Consider the following 9,693-nt stretch of genomic DNA (forward strand, 5'->3'; position numbering starts at 1 on the left):
TCCCCCTCCACAGCACCCTCGGGGCACTGCAAACCAGGCACACCACGCCCCTGCCAAGCATCTCTCAGGGGAGGGATTTTTCAGACCCTCACCTTTAAGTTCAGGCTTATCACTGAATTTACACTTCTTGAGAGGAATGAAAAAAAAAGAAGGTCTCTGTTAAGTGTTTATCTGAGGCCAAAAATAGTAATGAAAATAAATCGAATGGGAGTTGTAAAACAAATCTCACTTATCTGTTATCAACCAGGAAAGAAATTAGGAAAGAAAACACCCTTGAAATGATAGGAATCAGGTCGGTGGACAAGACTCAGTACAAGACCAAAAGACAGGCACTCAGAGTTTCATCATAAAATGGCTCATAATGCATTGTACCGTACTCTTCAAGTGTGCTCAGAAACACACCAAAGTACTTCCTCATCTTTAAAAAAAGGAAAAAAATCTTTGCAGCAACAACTTTGGCATCCAGAAATGCCTACTACATTCTCCACCAAGTATCCGTGGCAGAAACAGAGCATCCTTTTCTATATAGGTCTAGTATAAACATAAATAAGGTGCAATAACACAGCCCTCCTTCTCTGCTTCCCCATCCCAGTATTTTCAACACTCTGCCACATCCCACATGCCCTCTGGGGGAACAGCCTGGTCAGTAAAAGCAAAGAAATTATGAAGGGCAAGGCATGCCATTTTCCTAGAAATAAAGGAGGCCGTGAGCAAATTACCCAACCGAAATGCATCCACAGAATTCAGCAATAAATAATACACAAACTTGGCATTACTGTGTAATCCAGCATCCCTTTACTCATGTGAGTAATCTAATGAAGCAACAGAAATCTGAGTAATAGCTTGAATAAGTCAATTAAAACAAAGCTACATTTACCTATCAAGCAAAATAGCCAGAATGCTGCTGCTTTCTTTCAGTACAGCAGGCAGGCTTGTTCATCAGGAAAACTTCCCTGCATTTTGCAACCATGTTAGTTAGGACCAACAAAAGATAGTACCTATTCCTCTAAGCTTCCTCTTTCACTTACACATGAACACACATCACATACTATATGAATTTGTGTATAGGAAGTGTTAAAAGCTTACTTTTCCCAGTTACAAGCCTGATCTCCCTTTCCCTGCTAAACCCTGAACAATTGTGAGCCCTCCCAGGCCAAGCTCAGATATTGCCATGATCCTAAAATAGTTGAAACACCAAGAACTGATGACTGCAATCACACTTGTCCTCCAACGTCTCTATATTAAACAGAAAATAACTATATACCACAACAAATGCACTCCTCCAGACAGGAAAGTGCTGTCACTGTCTAGTAAGAGCAGAAAAGCTATTTTGTTTAGGTCATTTGCACATCTAGTGGGTTTTTTTCTGCTTATGCATAATCACATACTTTTCCATGAAGCTGGAGTCACTTTTTAGATCTGTTCCTTCTCTCAGTCTTTAGATTTAAACTTACAAATAATAGAGATGCAAGTCAACCTCTGTGCCAAAGCTTTGCACCTAATCATCAGGCACCCTCCGTACTCAAATGGCAGCAGCAGATTTCCTACTTTTCCTATTTTATTTCTCTCTCTTTTTAGCATTTCCACTTCCCAAAGTATGAAGTTCAGCCTTCTATCATGTTTTTTTTTTTTTCTACCTCCTTTTAGCTTTCTATTTTTTTCAGCCAGGAAACTGAAAGAATGCAGAATCACAGTCACTTTCTCTCATGTAAATCTGTACCTGCTTACAGTGACAGGTGTTAAACACAACCCAGGTCTCTTGGGTTTCCCCAGTGCCATCCCACAGCCCTGCTGCATCTTCTGCACCTTGAACCTTCTCAGTGCTCCCCTGGAAATCCTCCCAGCAGCAATCTCAGGAGTCAGCAGAAGGAGGAGGAGACACTCTCTCCAGTATTAGATACTGAATGACTATTCCCATCAAATATCTTTGCTGCTCCTGTTCCTTCAATTGCAGCACAAGGAATGAGACTAAAACCCAATCCCCACCAAGGCCTGTAAGAAACAAGACAGAGCCTTCACCCTACAGCTGATAAAAGCCTACTCACAGTCTTCCAACACAAACCTCAATTAACAGAACTACTCAGAGAGCTCAGACTTAAACACACAACCCAACTCCAATTGCTGTCAAGGGGGGGAAAAACATTCTCATACCGTCAACAGATACACATCCAGCAAAGTCTCCACCTCTACATTGCATCACTCCCTTTTGAAAGCACATGGCAAGTCTGTCTTCATTAACATTGTCCTCATCACCACTCAGCTGCCCATGCTGTTCCAGCAATGCAGTTCCAGCAAGTTCCAGCAATAAGCAGGTGGATGCTTGGCTAATGGGCCTCAGTAGTAACCCAGAAAAACTTCATCTCAGCCCGGAGAGGATGATCAAGAAATGAACAGAGCTGCAAATTTAAGTACCAGTCCGTGTGAAGGGTGCCTGGACCCTCACCCCAGTCTCTAAATTACCTGTAGGCAAATACTACAGAAAACCAGGAAGAGCTTTTGTGAGTCCAATCGATTGAGTGGTTAAACTTGTACAGTCAGCAGGCAACCAAGGGAGGCATATATTTTAATGGTAGATGTGGAAACAAAGGAATTTTGATTAGCCTTGGGACTGGAGGGGGTAAAAATACTGGTTTAGAATTTTCCCAGGATATGCATATTAAGAACTTGTCTTTTTGCCCTCTGTGTAATTTTTTTTAATATTTGGAAAGCAGAATTAGGCCACATTTGACCAAACCTCCAGAGCCTAGCAGGAGCCAACAGAGACTGGAGTACAGCGACTTGTTAATTCTTGTACTTTTACTCATAACAGGATTTCACTAGTGAGCAACACATTTTCTGCAGTGCTATCAGAGGCTTAAACAAACTGTTTCTCTACAAGCAGGGATCTTTCCCTCTGCTTCGCTTTAAAACCTGAATGCATTGTTTACGTTCTCTAATACGAACTAGAAATAACTTCTGTGTGAAGAAACTCCAACTGTTACACTTCTGAAGCAGCCTTCGTTATCAGTGCCAGACTCAAGGAGAACATGACTGCGGGTGATGCTACAAAGAGAGACGAGATCAACCCTACTAGAAATTGCCCAGGAGAACACGCAGGTAGGGTGGGTTTAAATGAGATCACGACTGAGATTATTTCACCTCCAGCATACCCAAGTGAGCCCTTCAGGTCTCCTGAGTGGCCTCTATCCAGCAAAGGAAACACTTCTCTGCCACAAAGGCTGCCTTACATTTGTACTTGCCATGCGGCTGCAGTAGCAATAAGTCCTTTACTGTTTGTTCAGCTCTTGAAAGTCCTGTAAAGCATTCACCATTCACCTGTCACACTGCACAAACTGAGCCCTTTGAAATGAAAATCTAAAAGTAAATGTGTTAGTCAACGGCTGCTGCTGCAACAAGAAGTGAGCCCGACACCAGCGCAAGCCTTCAGGCAGGTAATTCACTTCAACATGAGACCAGCGAACAACAGTATGTTTTATTTAATTAGGATGAACAGAAGAGATAAACCTCACAGCAGGGCGGGTAATGACAACATTTCAAAAATAATTCATGCCCAGGTAACAAAAGGGCAAATTTCAATTACATAAAATAGCTAAAAAGTTGACTTAATACATCCAAGGGGGAAGAGGGGAAAAAATTAATAATTGTACTGCATATGATTAACAAGTGGCATTTACAAGCCCTACAAATTGGTCTTTCTGTTGCCTAATCTGTAGCTAGAAAGGAAAAGTTTTTCTTTCTAAGCAAGTGCAAACAATATAATGAAGGTTTAGCTTATGGCTAGATTCAGACGGGTATTGCAGCGCTACCCGAAGTAAGTCGTTCTGTGGAAAGCTAATGCCATCCACCAGCCCGTGGTACTGCAAGGAGATGTGTGAGCCCATTCCGAATGGCAGCACCCAGTCTCCAACACCATCGGGTCCCTTAGCTTACATTTTTGAAAACAAGCCATTGTAAGAGGTCGAAGCCTGAGCCTTCTGGAGCTAGAAATGTCACAAGAGACTTTTAGTCCCTGCACATCCTTCTACTCCCCAGAATAATGTGACTCCAATAAGCCACCATAATTCACTGCTGCACACACACATATATATACATCTAGGTGTTGTCAAGAAGATGTAGTACTTAAAACTCGCATCACCTTATTTGTCTAGGAGAAAAAGGAACTAGCTTCTCTCCATTTACTAATGGACATCGGGAAAGAAAATGCATGAGAATCCACTTCTGGGCTCTCAAAGTCTGTGGAATAAATGCACAGAGCTCAGAGCTGGTCCTCACTTGGCTGCAGCTCCCACCCACGCTCTCCGAGACCGCGTCCACCAACGCACGCACCAAAGCCAGGCCCTCCCCTCCGCCACCATTTGTCAGTCAAGATTTAGCAGGAGTCTCTAACAGGTTTTATATTAGCAGTATTTCATTTCTCCAGCACATTTACTAGGATACAAGGGAATATAATAGCCACGTTTTTCAGAGGCATTTACGGAGAACATTGATGGAGTGATGAGGACTGATATAGGCATTTTATAAGACAGTTCAATTATTGTGGGTAATTAATAATCTTTTGTGTAAGAGAATGTTATAATACATATGACGCATGAGACCAGGAGATTATTTCTTTTTCAAAAAAAAAAAAAAAGTGGTTTGCATTTTTTAAATTTTGTAATCATGTAAAACTGATTTCACAAATTGGAATTGGAAAGCAAGAAAAATGAACCAATTCAATAAAAATAGCCAAGTAAACAATTGCAAGTGCACTTATCAAATAGAAGTAAAAATCAGTTCTAGAGTATGAGAAAGTCTCATCATTCACAAAGCCAGCAGGTGAGGTAGGGTTTTTAAAATGCTTACTGTAGTAATTGATCACTGGGTACCACCTCAAGCATTCAACTTAGTTAATTTAACCAAGCTTAAACCACTTACCACTTGCGTTTAACCTAAAAGTTAATTTGGCACCAAACAATAGATAAAACCAAGCCAAAGCCACATCTATGATAAGACAATCTGTATTTACACAAGCTTAACGCATCTACAAAACATCATTTTTATATCCAATTCAGAGGATGGCATGAACATCTGCTTTCACTTCAAGACATTAATTTTCAATTATTGAAGAAAAACAAAATAAATCCTGACAAATTACTGGTAACTGTAGAATCTTTTGTTACTGTATTAGTTTATAATAGTAATTTAGAAATCCAACAATTAACATCCTACAAGAGGTCTCTGATTATTTTTTTTTTGCGTGTGTCATCTGAAGCAATTCAGCAGTGAATGATGTTCTTTAACTTGCACTGATTGTACACAAATATTATTGAAAAAAAGGTAGGAATCAATAGCTTTAGACATAGCATCACTAAAAATATGAGATTTCTATTTTCTTCCCATTTATATTTAAATGTTTTGTGTTACCTTTCCCCCTCTTCAATTTTTGGCCACGTTTATTCGTTATATTCCCTGAGACCAATGGGAACAGGCCGCAATTAAAAGGTGTTTGCACACAGGCAGGAGTTTCAATCAGTAAAACCAGTTAAATACCACCCAGATCCCGTCCAGGAGAGCATACCAGAGGGAGAGAAAGGCAGGAAAACGGGACTTGTGGAGTTCAGAGGAGAACGCTGCTAGGCTTGTAGCAAAATACACAGGCAAAAATTAAAAACTGCAGGCTAATCCCTGAAGGCAGCGCTCGGAATACTGCATGGATTCAAACGCTCTCAGGGCACCAGCCCCACAATGAAACACCAACATCTCCAATTATTCCTAATCCCCCAAAAGCTACACTTGATAAAGAACAATCAAGAGCGTAATCTTATTTGATATGAGTTTTATCAATTTTAGCTGCTGCTTTCACTGTATCAATAAAATTCCACCGAAACTTGAATGAACTGTAAAATTAAAGGATAATCGCACAAGTCTCTTGTATTTGGCAATTATGATTATACTTGTCAAAATTTAATTTGTAGAATGTACTGTTCCAGTACCTTCAGGTTCTTCTTTATCAACTGGGAAAAAAGGAAAATTATATCTTTAAGACAAGTATGAAAGACATTGTTACTTCCACAGTCAACTCTGTAACTGAGCTCCGACATTGTATAATTGACTTTGCAAGCAGAACAACAGCAATATAACAAAGAAAATGTCAGTGTTTTCACAGCGCTAATCTATAGCACTAGGAGGGCCTCCTGCTGTCAGCCAGAGCTGACAATACAATAGCTTTCAAAGGGATATTACCATCATGCTTTTATTCTTGACATCAATCAAGACAAAGAGAATCCTTTTCACAAGACATTCAAAATCAAACCTTTGTATGAGCAGATAGGTAAAACAGCATTCCTTTAAAGAAGATCATTCATAGCAATCAACTAATTGGAACTCAGCAAATGGTTGAAGTATTTTTATTTACTTTGCAGATAACGAAGTAATGAGCAGCCCCCCTTTTCTCTTCTTGACTGACACAAATGAGGCAGGTAGGGTGTGAATCAAAAGTTTCTATCAGCATTTTTTGCCAACAGAAAGCAAAAAAAATATGACAGCAATTCTGCAACTTCAAGTAGGATAACAAATCTAGAGTTAATTAGTGCATTCTTTTGCAAAACAGTTTGATTACCAACTAGCACGTTTATGCACAAAATACCCCCGCAAGCTGACAGCAATTTGCAGAACTGTCAAATTCAGCAGCCAAAGTGCATCTGATGCTTAAAACCTTGTGCCAATGCGAGGCCAGTCCCACAAATGGCAGTCCAGTAATGCCTCAATTACCATTACATGGGACTGGAAACCCAGGGACTGCTGTTAGCCACATCTCAGCCTTCCAGAACCACCCCCAAGCACGAAGTTGCAGTTTGACCAAGGGGAAGAAGGAAGACCTGCCCTCCTCAGCCCTTGAGTGGACTGGGTGCCCCACGCTCCCTGCAGCAGCCAGCACCAAACAGACTTTTAAGGACTCCGGTGTTAATACCAGTGCCCATCAGCTGTAATGGGGGACAAGACAGAGTGCTTTGACCCTGACAGCTGTGTTATGTTCTGGGGTTCAGGTCCACGTGGTTTTACCAACACTGAGTAAGGTATAACTCTACCTTACAGAGAACTGGAAAAGCTCTCAGCAGTTGAGGTTACTGGCAACAGGGCAAGAGTCTATGCTGAGGAAAACTACTTTCATGGGCTTCATCTGTGATGTGAAGTAAAGCTTCAGAAAGTATTTTACTCCATCGCTGCTACCACCACATTGTCCCCTAAGTGTTTATTTTGCAAACCAGCAAAGACCCAATACTCACACTTTTTATTCCCTTCTCATTGATGTGAAACCACCTTCCTTTAAGCCAACATTGTCCCCAGCCACCAGCTATAAGGTTAGTATCTTCAAGTTTGCACAAACTAATAGTCAAAACAAATCAGTGAATTGCATTGCAAATCATAAATCCCATGTCAGGGGGAAGCCCAGGGCTACTGCTGGAGTTACAGCTGCAGGAATTACTGTAAGTTTCTGCCAGGCTGAACCTGAGACCTGATAATACAGCACAGGGGCCACCTGACCTGCAGCTGTGCTGGCATCCACTTTGGGTTTGCTATCACTTCATTTTCAATAACATACATCTAAGACTTGTCAACATTCAATACTTCTGTCAAAGTCAATCACTTCTTTAAAGTCAACATCGCTCCCACTTAAAGTGCAGGCAACTTGCTTTTTGCATGCAGAATAATCCCTTTCATCACAGGCACAGACTGATCCTATTTTAGTGCATAATCTTTCTGAATGAAAAAGGATACACAAATCTCGTAGTGGTTAATAAATAGCAAAGCTGTTATACAAAGTGAAATAAAGGATGGAAAAGAGAAAAATGTTGAATTATTTTAAGTCCTAAATGCCACACATATATCCAGGTAATTTATGCTTGTTTTCTTCTCAGTTGAATTGGGAAACCTATGACCTCAGAGTGCCTTTATTTATTACATCTCAATTATTTCCATGGAAACGTGTACTGTGGCAATCTACTGGGTTGCCAGCTCCCTAGACCACAAAATGTATACAACGGACTTTTTACAAGCAGAAGATATGGGTAAATAGAAAGAAATGAAGAATTCCTTTATCCTACATGCACATAGGAGCTGCCTCCTATTATCCAGAATTTCACCCAGATTCAGCTCATTCTTAGACTCCCCATTAGGCAGCTCAAGCTAAGAGCTGTAATTTACATCCAGTTTATGCTGAAGCTGGAAACAACATTTTTTTTTGTGCCTAGAGACCTCAGAAATATTTCGAATCTTTAAAAACTGGGCTTCACCCAGCTCACTGTTGCAAAGACCTTCTAGATATTTCTGCATTACAGGGATAGTGTTTCTCAGCTATGACTTGCCAGTAAGCTACCTGCTTTAATTCATAGAAGTGATCATGTAAATAGTGATCAGTTCTATATCAGAATTAGAGTCAAAATCTCATTATAAAGTATCAACCACTCGCAAGAGATAGTGCTGCCTAAAAGTAATGAGAAAAAAACCAAAAGAGTAATAAATGGTAAATATCTAACACTGTGTGTCACAAGATGTCAAGGTTTACTAACTGAGCTTCTAGAGCAAACCCTGTTTGCACTGGCATAGAACTATTTCCTGAATGTTAGATGTGGCACTTTAGCACAGGAAAATATTTTAAACTCCAGAGGCCTGGCCACTAAATGTGATCCCCTCATCCGAGAGAAGTCATGACCCAAGGCCTGCTCCACTGTTCTCAAACTGCGATTCTTTTAGTTTCAAACAATGTATTTCAGAGCATCCCCTAGAAATAGCTCTATCTCTGCCCTTTCCTCTGCCCAGAGACTGTAACATTCATCCACCAATTACTGAAGTAGCTCCTTTAGCAGATTGTCCGGGATTTCGGAGGGTCACAATGCCACGCTGCAAACCTGCCCCACAGCACAATGCTAAAAGGTGCCTCTTAGTTTGGGGAAAAATGATTAAGGGGGTTGTAAAAAGATGAAGGACCGACTTTGTAAAAACTTGATAAATATTTGAAGCACATACAAACTTACATTGCAATCATCTATTAAATAATGGATATTTCACAAATAATATAAAATGGCCCTGGATGGGATTTCAATTTGTTCTTTAGCTGGTCGATTAACTGCACGCGAATTTTGTCCACTCACGAGGTATTTAATTACAGAAGCTTTGGACTTTTTGTTTCATCTTCTTGGGCATCCAAAGTTCTGATCCTTTTGTGCTTCTACAACAAAGCCTCCGGTCCACTGAGTTTGCGACTTCTGCTTTGTGCAGAGGACAATAAAACCTTCCCTAACATCAGCTAACCTCCTCGTGGCTGGGAGCGAAAGGCTTCGGGAATCACGCTTTCTCTCTCGCACCCATTCACTTAAAAGTCAAAAAGCTGGCAAGGCGTGCAGTACGGCGCGGGGCTGGTCCCGGCCCTCCCTTTACGTTTCTCCAGCAGCTGTTTTCTTATGGAGGTAAACAGGAGATTTTAAACACCGCTTCGCTGGGCATGGAGAAGAACACGAGTAGCTTAACGTGTAACCTTTACTCATAAAGCCGTTACTAAATTTGGCCATTGTTTCTTCAAGCGCAAGCAAACCCTCAACCCCTAACTATCAAATCGGGTTTAATTCTCCCCTTCTTTCACCACCCTTGCGCGCATTGGACAGAAGGAGCAAACAGACGGCGCTACTATTCCCAATCATAAAGGAACATTAATTT

At 40.9% G+C, this 9,693-nt stretch overlaps 1 protein-coding gene across 2 annotated transcripts in view; it reads right to left on the reverse strand.

Moving 5' to 3' along the window:
• Positions 1–9,693, reverse strand: part of ZNF423 (zinc finger protein 423) — a 228,117-nt gene that overhangs the window by 216,687 nt on the left and 1,737 nt on the right. The window lies entirely within an intron of this gene.

The sequence above is a fragment of the Chamaea fasciata genome, unplaced genomic scaffold (assembly GCF_029207755.1).
Source record: "Chamaea fasciata isolate MVZ Bird 193981 ecotype frontalis unplaced genomic scaffold, bChaFas1.0.hap1 SCAF_12, whole genome shotgun sequence".
NCBI classification, from domain to species: Eukaryota; Metazoa; Chordata; class Aves; order Passeriformes; family Sylviidae; genus Chamaea; species Chamaea fasciata.